This window comes from Megalobrama amblycephala, linkage group LG1 (genome assembly GCF_018812025.1).
Source record: "Megalobrama amblycephala isolate DHTTF-2021 linkage group LG1, ASM1881202v1, whole genome shotgun sequence".
Taxonomy (NCBI): Eukaryota; Metazoa; Chordata; class Actinopteri; order Cypriniformes; family Xenocyprididae; genus Megalobrama; species Megalobrama amblycephala.
In genome coordinates this window covers 16,590,066-16,607,058 of record NC_063044.1, presented here as the reverse complement: position 1 = coordinate 16,607,058, position 16,993 = coordinate 16,590,066, and the positions used below count along the sequence as shown (strand labels likewise).

General features: G+C 37.5%; 1 pseudogene; it reads right to left on the bottom strand.

The window, feature by feature from the left end:
- The window catches only part of LOC125243370, a 31,076-nt pseudogene extending 14,622 nt beyond the window's left edge, over positions 1-16,454 (bottom strand).
- Positions 16,455-16,993: the final 539 nt, after the last annotated feature.

Below are 16,993 nucleotides of genomic sequence, written 5' to 3'. Positions count from 1 at the left end.
TACAGCGAGTACAGTAGAGATGCATGTGCAGTGAGTACAGTAGAGACGCATGTGCAGTGAGTACAGTAGAGACATGTGCAGTGAGGTGAGTGCAGTAGAGGGACATGTATAGTGAGTACAGTAGAGAGACATGTACAGTGAGTGCAGTAGAGACGTGCAGTGAGGTGAGTACAGTAGAGAGACATGTACAGTGAGTACAGTAGAGAGACATGTACAGTGAGTACAGTAGAGAGACATGTACAGTGAGTACAGTAGAGAGACATGTACAGTGAGTACAGTAGAGACATGTACAGTGAGTACAGTAGAGATGCATGTGCAGCGAGTACAGTAGAGACATGTGCAGAGAGTACAGTAGAGACGCATGTACAGTGAGTGCAGTAGAGACGTGCAGTGAGGTGAGTACAGTAGAGAGACATGTACAGTGAGTACAGTAGAGAGACATGTACAGTGAGTACAGTAGAGAGACATGTACAGTGAGTACAGTAGAGACATGTACAGTGAGTACAGTAGAGATGCATGTGCAGCGAGTACAGTAGAGACATGTGCAGAGAGTACAGTAGAGACGCATGTACAGTGAGTACAGTAGAGATGCATGTGCAGTGAGTACAGTAGAGACATGTGCAGTGAGGTGAGTGCAGTAGAGGGACATGTATAGTGAGTACAGTAGAGAGACATGTACAGTGAGTGCAGTAGAGACGTACAGCGAGTACAGTAGAGACGTGCAGTGAGGTGAGTACAGTAGAGAGACATGTACAGTGAGTACAGTAGAGAGACATGTACAGTGAGTACAGTAGAGATGCATGTGCAGTGAGTACAGTAGAGACATGTACAGTGAGTACAGTAGAGACGCATGTGCAGTGAGTACAGTAGAGACGCATGTGCAGTGAGTACAGTAGAGACGTGCAGTGAGGTGAGTACAGTAGAGAGACATGTACAGTGAGTACAGTAGAGAGACATGTACAGTGAGTACAGTAGAGAGACATGTACAGTGAGTACAGTAGAGACATGTACAGTGAGTACAGTAGAGATGCATGTGCAGCGAGTACAGTAGAGACATGTGCAGAGAGTACAGTAGAGACGCATGTACAGTGAGTGCAGTAGAGACGTGCAGTGAGGTGAGTACAGTAGAGAGACATGTACAGTGAGTACAGTAGAGAGACATGTACAGTGAGTACAGTAGAGAGACATGTACAGTGAGTACAGTAGAGACATGTACAGTGAGTACAGTAGAGATGCATGTGCAGCGAGTACAGTAGAGACATGTGCAGAGAGTACAGTAGAGACGCATGTACAGTGAGTACAGTAGAGATGCATGTGCAGTGAGTACAGTAGAGACATGTGCAGTGAGGTGAGTGCAGTAGAGGGACATGTATAGTGAGTACAGTAGAGAGACATGTACAGTGAGTGCAGTAGAGACGTACAGCGAGTACAGTAGAGACGTGCAGTGAGGTGAGTACAGTAGAGAGACATGTACAGTGAGTACAGTAGAGAGACATGTACAGTGAGTACAGTAGAGATGCATGTGCAGTGAGTACAGTAGAGACATGTACAGTGAGTACAGTAGAGACGCATGTGCAGTGAGTACAGTAGAGACGCATGTGCAGTGAGTACAGTAGAGACGTGCAGTGAGGTGAGTGCAGTAGAGGGACATGTATAGTGAGTACAGTAGAGACATGTACAGCGAGTACAGTAGAGATGCATGTGCAGCGAGTACAGTAGAGATGCATGTGCAGTGAGTACAGTAGAGACATGTACAGTGAGTACAGTAGAGACATGTGTAGTGAGTACAGTAGAGACGCATGTGCAGTGAGTACAGTAGAGATGCATGTGCAGTGAGTACAGTAGAGATGCATGTGCAGTGAGTACAGTAGAGACATGTACAGTGAGTACAGTAGAGACATGTACAATGAGTACAGTAGAGACATGTGTAGTGAGTACAGTAGAGACGCATGTGCAGTGAGTACAGTAGAGATGCATGTGCAGTGAGTACAGTAGAGACATGTACAGTGAGTACAGTATAGATGCATGTACAGTGAGTACAGTATAGATGCATGTGCAGTGAGTACAGTAGAGACGCATGTACAGTGAGTACAGTAGCGATGCACGTACAGCGAGTACAGTAGAGAGACGTGCAGTGAGTACAGTAGACATGTACAGTAGAGACACATGTACAGTGAGTACAGTATGGAGATATGTACAGTGAGTACAGTAGAGACACATGTACAGTGAGTACAGTAGAGGCGCATGTGCAGTGAGTACAGTAGAGACGCATGTGCAGTGAGTACAGTAGAGATGCACGTAGAGCGAGTACAGTAGAGAGACGTGCAGTGAGTACAGTAGAGACATGTACAGTAGAGACACATGTACAGTGAGTACAGTAGACATGTGCAGTGAGTACAGTAGAGGCGCATGTGTAGTGAGTACAGTAGAGACGCATATACAGTGAGTACAGTAGAGAGACGTGTGTACTGAGTACATTGACTCAAAACATCTCAATAAATGTCAAATCTGAAATCCTAAATCTTACTCTTGCACTCTGGATGCGCATCTGTGCATCTTTCCCATGATGCATCATGGAGTCCATACTGCTGGATCTGTCAACCACAAAAATGAACTCGCCTCGAGATGCCAATGATGACATCACGTCCGCAGGGAACTCTGGGTACAAACTGATCATGAGCACCGGGTCGACCATCAGAGACCCTGAAACAGAGACGGGGCAACATTTGGAGCAAAAAGCTGAAGAAACTCACTACATTCTACATTCATATCAAATTCAGAATGATGATCAAAACACAGATGGAGTAGATCAAGTCCATCAACGCCCCCAAAGCTTCACAGTCCTACAGCTTCATTCAGTAACATTAGGCAGTTTTGATTTATATGCTGTTTAATGTTGTTGGTCGCATTATTTTAAATATGCATATAATTATGTGTGCTATCTCTTGTTTCTGCATCTTCCTGTTTTGATCAAGAGATTCTGTACACTTTCAGAAGATGTGTAATAGCACCCCCTACCGTACCTCGGTGAAAACACAGAAAAGTGGAAATTTAAAGTTAAAGAATTAAATATGACTGACACTGACTTAATGACTAAATTCAGCAGTCTTATTGGAATATATTTTGTAATAATATTTCATTTAAATCTGACTAATTTTCATATTGTTGATCATAAATTAACATCTCAAGACAACTTTAGAGGTGTTTCAAATCTGAATTGACTTTCTGTTATGAGACATGCATCACTTTCATACATGTCCACTGTAGAGGACACCAGGACTTATTATGTGTCCCTGAAATGCCTGATTAGCATGCAATAAGTGAACAGGGAAGAAATTATATCAATATTTCTATGAAATGAGATATTATGAAAATGTTGCTAAGTTGATACTCTAGCTACATCTTTTTTCATTACATGTTGCCCAAAGAACACACTGACAATGAATAGATACATTGTAAATAATAGGAAACCCCATTTTTGGCCATGTTTACACACATATCGTGTAAAGTCAAACAGTATATCAAATATCTTTCAAACCAAAGTTGAGAATTTTTGTACAAAACAAAAAAGTTTCCTGGAGCTGTCGAAGTCCTGAAAACCCAGATTTACATTTCAACGCCTATTAAATGCAGGCGCTAGTATACAGTACAAACTAAATGCAAAATATAAACATTTACTAAACATCTTTATCCAACATTATTCTCATATCTGTTTTAGAGAGAATGTAAAAATGTAATATATAACATTGTTTTGGTTATAGAGTTTTGTTTTCATTTTCTTATTAACTGAGTCTTGGTTTTTTCTTCCACCATTTGTTTCTTATACTCTACAAAAATCTAATGATGAAAAAAAAAATTGGGTCTCAGGAGGTAAAAGTATATTTACAGCATACTAAATTCATGTACAAACAGAAACCTCTACCTGGCTGAGCCGCGGCCGCTCCGGCCTCTACAACAGCAGTGGGCTGATGGGTATTCTCGTAGTACAGAAGCAGCTCAACGTCCTTATCGAACCGGTGACCAGCACTCAGATTCACCTGCACAAACCAATACAGGCTTTTGGAAATTGATGGTATTGCATAAAAACTGTACACACTCTCTCTCTCTCACACACACACACACACACACACACACACACATTCACACACTCACAGTACCGTGGCATGAGTGTGTTGTGCGTCGAAGAAACACCAGAGGATCCAGAGGGCAGCTGGACTCCAGTCTGGAGATGCGGTCTGAAGATCTCACTTCGACACTCAGAGACAGTGTGTACGGAATAACACATGCTGAGGAAAACTTCTGGAACACCAGCCGCTGAAGCTGAGAGAATCACACGGACAAACAGATAACCTAGTATCAATATAGAGCCAAACTGCCTAACCAGAACTGACCCGTGCATCCGGTTGGTTTAGGACACAGCCAATGCAACTGCTGAACAGTAAAGCACTGCAATGTTTTCATTGACAATAATCATAAATGTTTCTTGAACAGCAGAATCAGCATATTAGAATGATTTCTGAAGGATCATGTGACACTGAAGACTGGAGTAATGATGCTGGAAATTCAGCTTTGATCACAGGAATAAATTACACTTTACTATATGTGAACCCGCAAGTGAAACCCCGGCTAAAGTTGCATAATCTAATTATAAGATTAAGAGCGTCAAAGTAGTCTTAGTTATAAAAATGACAAAAACAGGTAAATATTAATTTATAACAAGAGAAATGCTGAAATGATTTATTTTATTGACAATACGTTCTATTTATTTTGCACAAAAAATATTAGCTTCCTACATTGGCTTTCTAATCATCCCTGGGTTTAATTTTGGCACAGAAAGACCTGCTGAATTATTGTATCACTTGTTTCAGAAAAATCTTTTCTAAAACTAGAAAGTGCAAACAGACCTTAATATCAATCCACATGAGAGACAATCAGGTCAGTGAAAATTGCGTCTTAAGCCAGTTTCCAGTTTCTGTGTGGATTTTTTTTATTTTTTGAACTTGATAATAATTGTGTTCATTAGTGTGTGTTTGCTGAAGTCATGTGATCTGCACCTGCGGGTGTGTATCTGGGGTTGAGTACGGCCGGCAGACAGAAGCGCAGGGCGTAGGTCGGCCTGAACGCTGAGCTCCATCACATAGACGAATGGAGATGACGGCATTCTCACCCGGAGACAAACACCCGACACTCAGTTTGAACACATCCGAACTCTCATCGCTCTCTTCCAGCAGAAACGCCTGCTGACCTGAACTCACAGCGTCATCATACTGATCCCGCGCCTGCAAAAGACAAACACTTCCATAACCACATACACTATTTACTTCAATTCCAATTGCATTGTAATAAAAAACTGAAAAAAACTGGCAAAACCAAAATCTCCATAATATGCCAAAAAATGTTAATAGTGAACTTACACAATGGGTTACGTCTTGGACCTCGCAGACTCTTCGTTAGACAATTAAAAGTTTTTACCCAGCAAGCCTTTATTTATAGTCACAGGTGATTACTCAAGGATCACATGACAACAACAAAAAAGTCATGGAACATACTAGTAAAAGATAGTAAAAGATACTAAAAGTGAATGTCAAATTTGTATCATGCAAAATTAATAATAATAAAAAAACAAAGGAAAAACCTAAAGAAACAGACAAATATCAAAGTCTTTATTTAATCCCCTAGGTGCTATAATCTAATGTATAAATCCAAAAGGACTCATGTTTCAAAAGTAAATTATTAATGTCACTTCCACACCGCAGATATCTGACTAATTCTACTCTTACGTACGTAAGGTTGAGACCGAATGTCTGAAAGTAGCAAAGTGTTGAGCTACCGGACAGCGCAACGATGTTCAGAAATGCAGGTTCCTCTACCATTTACACAGCTACATTTACTCAAATTGTTAAGATGATAATTTAATTTGTAAGGAAAAATCTGCATTAAATAGGACAGTTATTTCTGGGATGTTTCTGGAAAATGCTTCTTTAAAAAAAACACAATAGGGTCATTCCGTGTCAAATCAACCAGAGGACCCCAGCTCAAATTTTTGATTTTGTTAATATTTTCTCTGTAGAAAGACTAACATAAAGTGTGATGAAAGGCCAAAATATTAAATGTCACAGATGTATGTTTACCAAGAAATCCACTATTTTGTAGAGGGGGGTCAAAATGACCATGTTCGCCTGAGATTTGGAGCCAGTTTAGAGGGACTTTAAAAAATGACTTTAAAAGATGGCAGCATGATTATTTTATTTTTACACAGAGATTGGTAGGTCTATTAGTAAAATCTATTGATTTTCACAATCTTTATTACATTATATGCCAACAGTGACAGTTCAAAAATGGAGAAAAAGCACTTCTTGTGTTTTTTCCTCAAGTTTGCATGCCTGTAACTTAAGAAGTATTAAAGATATCTTAATATCCTTTTAGATTCTGGTTCTTAAATTTTCCTTTTGGTATCTTCATTTTAAAGGCTCTCGATGGTTCAATCCCAGAGATATTGGAGATCTTAACCCTCTGGAGTCTGAGGCTGATTTGGGGCCCTGGAGAAGTTTTGACATGCCCTGACATTTGTACTTTTTTCAGTTGTTCATAAACATATTCATAGAAAAAAGTGTCATTACACTGTATTCAGCACAAACGTGGCTAACATATTATGTGAACAACATGTATGTACATGTTTTATTTTTTTTTTGAAGGAATAACGTTTATGCGTGGTTATTGAAAAAACAAAAAACTTTAATTTAAATTTTGTAAGACACTTTTTGTCAAGAAACACAGTATATGTGGAGGTGTGAATCTTCATGAATAACGCTGTGATTCACACCTGAGAAGACAAAAGATCTGCATAATGACCTTTAATGTCTTGCATAATAATGAGGCCTTTCAGTCAGTTAGGCTGTAAAAAAAAAACCCTCTGTGATCATGTCTCAAGCTCATCATGGTGTATATCAAACATACAGAAAAAACAGCAATACTGTGAAATATTATTACAATTTAAAATAATGGTATTCTATTATATTCTTTAAAATATAATGTATTTCTGTGATGCAAAGTGTCTGAACAATTATGCTACCTCTATGGCATTTCATATAGCCTTTTAGCTTAAAAGCATGCACATTTGGAGAAATACTGATGTATTCTCATATGTTTATGTCAATGTTCTATACAGAAGAGTAATATTTATTCAATATTTATTGTCATCACTATGAGCGCTGGACACTGTTTTTCAATTCATACTTGCAGCCGGAGGGCGCTCTGTGCATCTTTAGTCCACAAATTACTCTAAAGAAGAACAGGCCATGTGACATTCCAGGAACTAACAGAGGCTTCCAGAGCTCGCTAACCATGGCTTTAACATACAGATAAACACCTTTGAAGACAATAAATACATGATTGAGATGATGTATGCATGTATTGCCTCAGAATTTGCGTTTGAATAGCGCTGGCTCCGTGGGCGTGGCCGCATTAGCGGATAATGAGCTGAATCACGGACTTCTGACATGGCTCTCTTTTCATACAGATTACATAAACACAGAATGTTTGTTTTCGATTTGACTTACACAATTTAAAACCAGACATTTCAACGTTTCTTTAGACATAAGTCAAATTTTTTTGTGATTAGTATTCACTAAGTTACAGTTCATTTTCTGAGAACTATCAGATTGGAGTTCGTTCAAAGGGAGACGAGAGATCACGCATCATGTTAGTTTTCTTTATTTTGCAAAAAGCACAACATTTTGTTTTTGCTCTGAGTGTACACAAATAAAAGAAGATATTCTATAGTTTCAATTGATATATTACTTATGTCTCTATGATAAAAAATGACGGAGTATTTTAAGTCTGTTTTGCTGCAATGTGAAAAAAATCCTGCAAAACGCGCCGGCACGTTTCCTGACTCCAGAGAGTTAATGTGGCTCCATGTGTAAATTTGGTAAAATATACACATTTTCAGTGTTCAAAAAACAAATGTGGGTCACTTTTGCATACAGATGATACTTTTTTCTTTTAAAGGTGTATCTGAAGAAAATATCCCCTGAAATGCATAAAACATACCCAAGTGCCATAAATATTCTTTTTCTAAAGTTGTCACGCCTGTTAAAGTATTCAAGATATCTTAATATCCTTCTAGATTCTCATTCTACATAAACGTTTCTTTTGAAATCTTTATTTTTAAGGCCCCGTAGATATTGGGACCCCCAATGTGACTCCATGTTCAAATTGTTGAATTTTTCCCATTTTCAATGGTCACAAACCAAATGTAGATAACTTTCTAAACAGACTGAAATATACAGGAAAAGCAAAAGGAAAGTTTATTAAGAATGAGGATCTAGAAGGATATTAAGATATCTTGAATACTTTGCAGACATGCTCTCCAAACGCTCTTGCGGTGATGTCATACGCTGATCGATCGATGCATCTCCAACAAGCCTATTGTAAGTTTGGCATTGACAAAGTTCACATGTGACCGAAACGTTTGCTCTCTTTTTAGTAAAGGTTTTATTTTTGTCTTGCATTTGATGTTTTTGCTTCTTTGGTGGAGTGTGCGGACTCTTATTTTTGGATATTTTTGGATACGCACCTCATTAGGACTTGTTTGAAGGCACGGCGAGTTCCTGACTACTCTCCAAATAGATGTATGAAATAAGTTAATTAGGCATGTGACGGTATCAAATGTTCGTGTTGCGATTATTTGCTGAAGCTTTTATCACGGTATTATCACGATATTGAAATAAGTTGCAAAAAAAGTGTTGTCATAGTATAACAGGTTTAAGAACTCTTTTTGTAATAACAAAAAAAAACTCTGAATGTTTAAAGGTGTCGTAGAACGTCTTTTTAAAAGATGTAATATAAGTCTAAGGTGTCCCCTGAATGTGTCTGTGAAGTTTCAGCTCAAAATACCCAATAGATTTTTTTTAATAAATTTTTTTTTTAACTGCCTATTTTGGGGCATCATTAAATATGAGCCGATTTAGGCTGCGGCCCCTTTAAATGCTCACGCTCCCCGCCAACGGAGCTCGCGCTTGCCTTAAACAGTGCATAAACAAAGTTCACACAGCTAATATAACCCTCAAAATGGATCTTTACAAAGTGTTCGTCATGCAGCATGTCTAATCGCGCAAGTACAGTGTTTATTTGGATGTTTACATGTGATTCTGAATGAGTTTGATAGTGCTAACATTAACATTACACACTGTTGGAGAGATTTATAAAGAATGAAGTTGTGTTTATGAATTATACAGACTGCAAGTGTTTAAAAATGAAAATAGCGACGGCTCTTGTCTCCGTGAATACAGTAAAAAACAATGGTAACTTTAACCACATTTAACAGTACGTTAGCAACATGCTAACGAAACAATTAGAAAGACAATTTACAAATATCACTAAAAATATCATGATATCATGGATCATGTCAGTTATTATTGCTCCATCTGCCATTTTTTGCTGTTGTCCTTGCTTGCTTACCTGCATAAAGTCTGATGATTCAGCTGTGCACAGATCCAGACGTTAATACTGGCTTGTCTAATGCCTTGAACATGGGCTGGCATATGCAAATATTGGGGGCGTACATATTAATGATCCCGACTGTTACGTAACAGTCAGTGTTATGTTGAGATTCGCCTGTTCTTCAGAGGTCTTTTAAACAAATGAGATTTACATAAGAAGGAGGAAACAATGGAGTTTGAAACTCACTGTATGTCATTTCCATGTACTGAACTCTTGTTATTCAACTATGCCGAGGTAAATTCAATTTTCAATTCGATGGCACCTTTAAATACAATAATACAATACACAAAAAATATATAAAGTAAAATTTTCAAACAGATTACAGTGCAAAAGAATTAGGCTATAAAGAACAACAGGAAACACTTCACAATAAGGTCTCATTATTTAATGCATTAACTAAGATTGAGCAATAGCTACATTTGTTACAGAAAGTATTATTTTTTGTTAATGTTAGTTAAGAAACACAACTGATCATAGTTAGTTTTATCTCAGTTCAATTAAATAAGTTATTTTGATTTTAGTAATGTTATTAAACAGTAACTAAGAAATTAATATTGAATAATTCATTGTCAGTTTGGTAATAATGAATTAACATGTTAATTAACATTAACATCAGTTTTACTGAACAATAACAAATAGATCAGAAAATTTCTAATCATTAGGGCATGTTGTAGTCCAGGTTAAAATATAAAAATGTTTAAGTTTGAAAATAAACCTTTTAAGTCTTTAAGTATTTGGTGCTGTGATTAACAACATTGAGATTACAAAAAATGAATGGATGTTTGGAGCATTTTAACCAGAGGTGTAAAAAGTACTCAAAAATGTTACTCAAGTGAAAGTACAAGTACTGAGTGAAAATTTTACTCAATTAAAAGTAAAAGTATCTGGCCAGAATCATACTTGAGTAAAAGTAAAAAAGTACTACATTAAAATTGTACTTGAGTATTAAAAAAGTAAAAGTAACAGCAAGAATGAAAACTAGAGATTCTTGTTTAAGGTTTTCATCTCTAAAAACATGAAGTGAATGAACCACATACAAGGTTTTATCCTGCTTCAGAACTGTTTGTTTAATTGTATTTAATTATCAAATTATAAGACTGCTACCTAATGCCAGTATGCAACATGCTACTCAAAGTTGCAAAACCTCGGATTTAACTTAAGCAGAAGCTGATTTTCAAAATTGTGAGTGTCTTTTTGGGGCTAAAAAGCAATCCTGCAGTGCCAGAAACACTGGTGTCTGAAACACAGGCCAGATATCCATCCAACTCTTTGCTGGCTTCATGTGTTGTCGGTTTCAAAGAAGCGAAAAAATCTTCATCATCAGATGAACTGTTGGCCACGGGTGCTCTTGTTGGCCATGGATACTCTTGATCCTGTGGCTGATTTTGGACTGTGTTCGCAGCTGAATAATGTTCTTCCTCCATTTTCTTCCACTGATTGACTGTTATAATTTCTCTAATTTCCAGGTCAACAAAGAGTATAGAACCCAAGAGGCGACACTCCGATACTTTTTAGGCAACAGTCACTAGGTGGCGCTCTGTGGCCGCCATTATGGGGTGAAAATACTAACTGGACCATAGAATCCTTCACATCTTACACACCCAAAATCGGGGAATTTCACTGCCAAATCAGAAGCGCCAAAGAACATTTTTTCAAATGAAATCATCAGTAAATTGTATGATCCTAGAGTAAATGTTGTATTGTCTTATATGTGTTTTATTTTACCAGTTGTGTAATCCAACCATTCATCCATCTGAGGTAACGTAGTTAGCCTACTTTATTGAGTATTTCTATTTTATGCTACTTTACACATTTATTCAATAGTAAATTAATAATTAATACATTTAGGATCATCATGTTTGCAGCGAACAGTATATTTCAGACCTAGTGGAGTAAAAGTAATAATATCTATTTCTGAATTGAAATAGGCTATATTAGATGTTTTAATGGATCACGTTACAAACATAATGATCTTATAATACGTGATGCATTGCTGTGTCCGTTATCCCATAATTCACACTTTTCTAGAGAGCAAAGGTTTTGTGAAAAAAAGTTGAAGATTTAAACACAAAGTGTGTAATATAAACTGTAAAAAGGATTTGATGATCTCTAGTGATAGTATTTCATTCTGTGTTTTCATCATTCAGGTTGGATTTCAGCTTTAATGTATGTTTTTTTTTTTTTTTTTTTTTTATACAAAGCAGCTGATATCGCCATAGAAACTAGTGGCCTGCCAAGTCACTTTCACACCAAAATGGCAGAAACGCTGGGTGCCGGTGTTGCAATGTAACCTTCTATTGAGTGTCGCTTCTTGTTAGTGTATATTCTTTAAGGGTCAAGGTGCTATGCATTGTGGTAATTGATGCGACATGACGTCACTTCCAAAGGACCAATGAACATGTCTGACCAATTTCATGGAATGTGAAAATGAATCTCATTGAATAAATAACATCTAAATTAAACTGGGCATCAGCACGATGGTAATAGCAAGGGAAAATAGAATGATCTCCAAAAAATAAGTACTTTTTGACTGTAAATAAAATTGTAAGGAGTAAAAAGTACTTTTTATTCTTAAAGAATGTAATCAAGTAAAAGTATTGATTTTTAATTGTACTCAAGTAAAGTAAAAATCCCCCAAAATAATACTTAAGTACAGTAATCAAGTAAAATTACTCAAGTACTTTACACCTCTGATTTTAACCCTCTGGAGTCTGAGGCTGATTTGGGGCCTGGAGAAGTTTTGACATGCCCTGACATTTGTGCTTTTTTCAGTTGTTCATAAACATATTCATGACAAAAGTGTCATTACACTGTATTCAGCACAAACTAGGCTACAATAATATGTGAGGAACATGTATGTACATGTTTGTGTTTTTGAAGGAATAACGTTTATGCGTGGTTATTGAAAAAACAAAAAACTTAAATCACTGAAATAAAGCCCAAAAAATATATTAAATCTGTGTTCACAAGACTTTTGGGTTATTGGAGGTTGTAGACTAGAGTTTTTGCTTCAAAATTATGCTGCCTACTTGTTCATATAAAACAATAGAGAGATTTAAATTTTCTAAGACACTTTTTGTCAAGAAACACAGTATGCGTGGAGACGTGAATCATCATCAATAATCCTGTAATTCACACCTGAGAAGACAAAAGATTTGCATAATGACCTGCATATTAATGAGGCCTTTCAGTCAGGTAGGCTGTGAAAAAACCCTCTGTGATCATGTCTCAAGCTCATCATAAACAGCAATACTGTGAAATATTATTACAATTTAAAATAATGGTATTCTATTATATTCTTTAAAATATAATGTATTTCTGTGATGCAAAGTGTCTGAACAATTATGTTACCTCTATGGCATTTCATATAGGCTTTTAGCTTAAAAGCATACATTTCTATACAGAGGAGTAATATTTATTCAATATTTATTGTCATCACTGTGAGCGCTGGATACTGTGTTTTCAATTCATACTTGCAGCCGGAGGGCGCTCTGTGCACCTTTAGTCCACAAATTAATCTAAAGAAGAACAACCATGTGGCTCTCCAGGAACTAACAGGCTTCCAGATATCGCTATAATATCCAGATAAACACTTTTGAAGACAATAAATACACGATTGAGACAATGTATACAAGTATTGCCTGTGAATTTGCGTCTGAATAGCGCTCCCTCCGTGGGCGTGTCCGCATTAGCGGATAATGAGCTGAATCACGGACTTCTGACATGGCTCTCTTTTCATACAGATTACATAAACACAGAAGGTTTGTTTTCGATTTGACTTACACGATTTAAAACCTGACATTTCAACGTTTTTTTAGACATAAGTCTAATTTTTTTGTCATTAGTATTCACTAAGTTACAGTTCATTTTCTGAGAACTATCAGATTGGACTTCGTTCAGAGGGAGATGAGAGATCACGCATCATGTTAGCTTTCTTTATTTTACAAAAAGCACATCATTTTGTTTTTACTCTGAGTGTACACAAATAAAAGAAGATATTCCACAGATTAAAATGGTGTATAACTCTTAATTGTATGTGCAACATTGACGGAGCATTTTGAGTCTCTTTCACACTGGTAAGAAAAAAACCGAGGTGGTATCGCCGGCGTGACCGCCGACCCGAGAGTGTTAAAGGGTTAGTTCACCCAAAAATTAAAATTATGCCATTAATGACTCACCCTCATGTCGTTCCAAACCCGTAAGACCTCCGTTCATCTTCAGAACACAGTTTAAGATATTTTAGATTTAGTCTGAGAGCTTTCTGTCCCTCCATTGAAAATGTATGTACGGTATACTGTCCATGTCCAGAAAGGTAATAAAAACATCATCAAAGTAGTCCATGTGACATCAGTGGGTTAGTTAGAAGTTTCTGAAGCATCGAAAATACATTTTGGTCCAAAAATAACGAAAACTACGACTTTATTCAGCATTGTCTTCTCTTCTGGGTCTGTTATCCTCCGCTTCTTCTTCTTCTTTCCTGTTTTACGGCGGTTGACATCCAGCTTATTGGTGCATTACCGCCCCCTTCTGCTCCGGACAGTGACGCTGCTGACGGGGGTCATGCACACTTACGCACCATTTTAAAAAATATAGCAATACCAAAATACAAACAATGTAGAGTAGCTTGAATACAGCGTGCGTCTCCCTCAGACTGTAAACGAAGCTCGGGCGCACCAGATAACACGTCAGCAGCGTCACTGTCCGGAGCAGAAGGGGGCGGTAATGCACCAATAAGCTGGATGATTCACAATGATTCATAACGCTCCGAAGGTTCCTGAAGCAGTGTTTTGAAATCGGCCATCACTATATAAGTCGTTATTTAGTTTTTTTGGCGCTCCAAAAATATTCTTGTGGCTTTATAATATTAATATTGAACCACTGTACTCACATGAACTGATTTAAATATGTTTTTAGTACATTAATGGATCTTGAGAGAGGAAATGTCATTGCTCAGGCCTCACGGAGCCATCAGATTTCATCAAAAATATCTTAATTTGTGTTCTGAAGATGAACAAAGGTCTTACGGGTGTGGAACGGCATGAGGGTGAGTAATTAATGACATTATTTTTGGGTGAACTAACCCTTTAAGATATTGATGACCGTTAAAACGAGTCATCACAGCCTGTGAAAAGGGTCTATAAACAACAACAATAATTATAGTAAACATCTTATCACACTATAACTTTATTTATTTAGTTAAAAGAACAAGTAGCTACACAGACCAGAGGTGGGCCGGATCTGAGCCCACACTATGTTGCTGTCAGGAAAAGGACAAGCCATTTTATTTATTTATTTTCATGCACTGTAAATAATTATATCAATAATTCATGGCAACGTGTTTTTAAAAGAAAGCTGAAATTGCTTAAATAACTTTTATAAGTGATATGAGATTCAGTTTTATCATCATTTAAGTTGAAATTACTTGTACAGCCATATTGAAAACAGCAAGACTCACACTCTCTTTGTCCTGCAGCTCCGCCACAATCTCCTGCTCTCCGATCCGGGCACTGAAGTGGCAGACGGCGGCATCGGCGGGCAGCGGGAAGACGAACACGGCCTCCAGGGGGCGCTCCTCCTCATTGACATACTGCAGACTGGAGCTGACGGAGACCACGTGATCCTTGACCTGCAGCTCCACTGAGATGCTCTTCAGAGGAACTGAGAGAAACACACAGAGTCATCTCAACACTCTCTTCAGAAGATCTGCACCTACTGCTGTAATTTAACCACAATAAACCACAGTTAAAGCTGTACTGATCAGGAGGAAGAGGAGAGTTTATACCTGGCTGGTTTTTCTCAGACACGAGACCACAGCAGTTCACCATCCTGACACTCTGTGACAACAAATCAGATTTACTGCACATTATATTTCATGTAAAGTGTGTCTTTTTCAACATAACCCCGATTTTATACAGGTGTGTAACAGTTATATACAGTAAACACACATGCTTAGAAGAATAATAGCAAGGCATTTCGATTGTTAAAGGTGGTGCTAATGGGAATTAAAATATAATTCATAAGTGATGCATCCAATGGTCAATATTCATATTCATGCATTTCTATTAATATTATCATTTATGGCTCATGTTTTATCAGTTTCACTTTTGATTTCCTATATTTGTGTACTCATACTTTATATATATTAATATTGTTATATATATAGTTCCAGTGTGACAGGTCACGCTGACAGTTTGTGGTCAGATACTGGACGCCTGCCAAGTACTGCAGAAGAGATGTTCTTCAGAATCAGTTGCTCATTTGAATCTGATCAAAATATGCCTGCTGACATTTGCAAAATGCCCTAAGGGTTAAAACAACTATCTTTGACACTGGACCAGTGGACGGCGTAATGGGTGAAATCATTTAACCTTTTTTATTTTAACAGAAACATCAGTTTGAGTGGATTGTGAATTTCCCTTTATGCTTATGGTATAATATGGACTTAGTTGTTGATAATAGAGCTTTTTCTCTCCTTTGCTCTCCTGGGCTTCTGCTTCTTGTCTCTTATCTGCAAATATCTTAATGTTTTAATTCTTTTTGATCTTCATCTATTGAATACAATACTCTGGATTTTACAATACACTAAATTTATTATTAACGATTGACTACTCCTTTATGATGGTTATTTGACCTTTTGGTTTTATATTTTCATTATCGATTAAGTTTGCGTGTGAGGCTAAATTTAATTGTAATGAATAAATAATTTTTCTTCAACGTTATCATCAGCAAGTTTTTGCATCAATAAGAAACTGAATTCGTGAAACTGAAGTTAAAGTAAACAGGAAACAATTCTTACTGCTTTTTCAGTGATCGACTGAAGATGAAAGATGAAAATTACTTTCTGACCTTGTCAAAATGTTGAAGAAAGAATCCGATGACTGAATTAGCGCAGCAGTTTTGAGTCAAATCTCTGTGTGTGTGTGTGTGTGTGTGTGTGTTACAATATATTCAGTTCCTGGAAGATTTGCATTCACTTTGTGGGCGTGTCCTGAACTCGCAAAAGAGTGGAAGTGAAAATATTAGTGCACGCTCCTCAACTGTTTAATGGATTAGTTCGAAAAGGTAATAAAAGTTTAAATGCACAAACTGCAACTGTTCATATTGTAACGCTTTATATATAGAGAGAGATCGGATAGCTGGACCAAATGGTTGCAGCCAAGTGCAAGCAAAACTCAAGTAGGCTATCTGACGTTTCACATGGGGTTTATTATCAGCGCCGTTCCCACGAACACATGGGGCAGTTTGCAACACTTCACTGACAACTGCGTTACTGAACAAAACAAAAGAAATAAGCGACAAAGAGCAACAGAAATAAATCATGCACACATGCGATGCTCACAGTTCGCGCTCCATCTATATACTGCCCACTCATCAGCGAGTGAGAGAGAGAGAGCGGTCCGCCTTAAAGGAGCAGTACCTAATTCCACTTGTTACAGATTCCCCCCCGTCAAATAAAGGCTGACCCCAGCCGTACACAACCAGGGAGCAT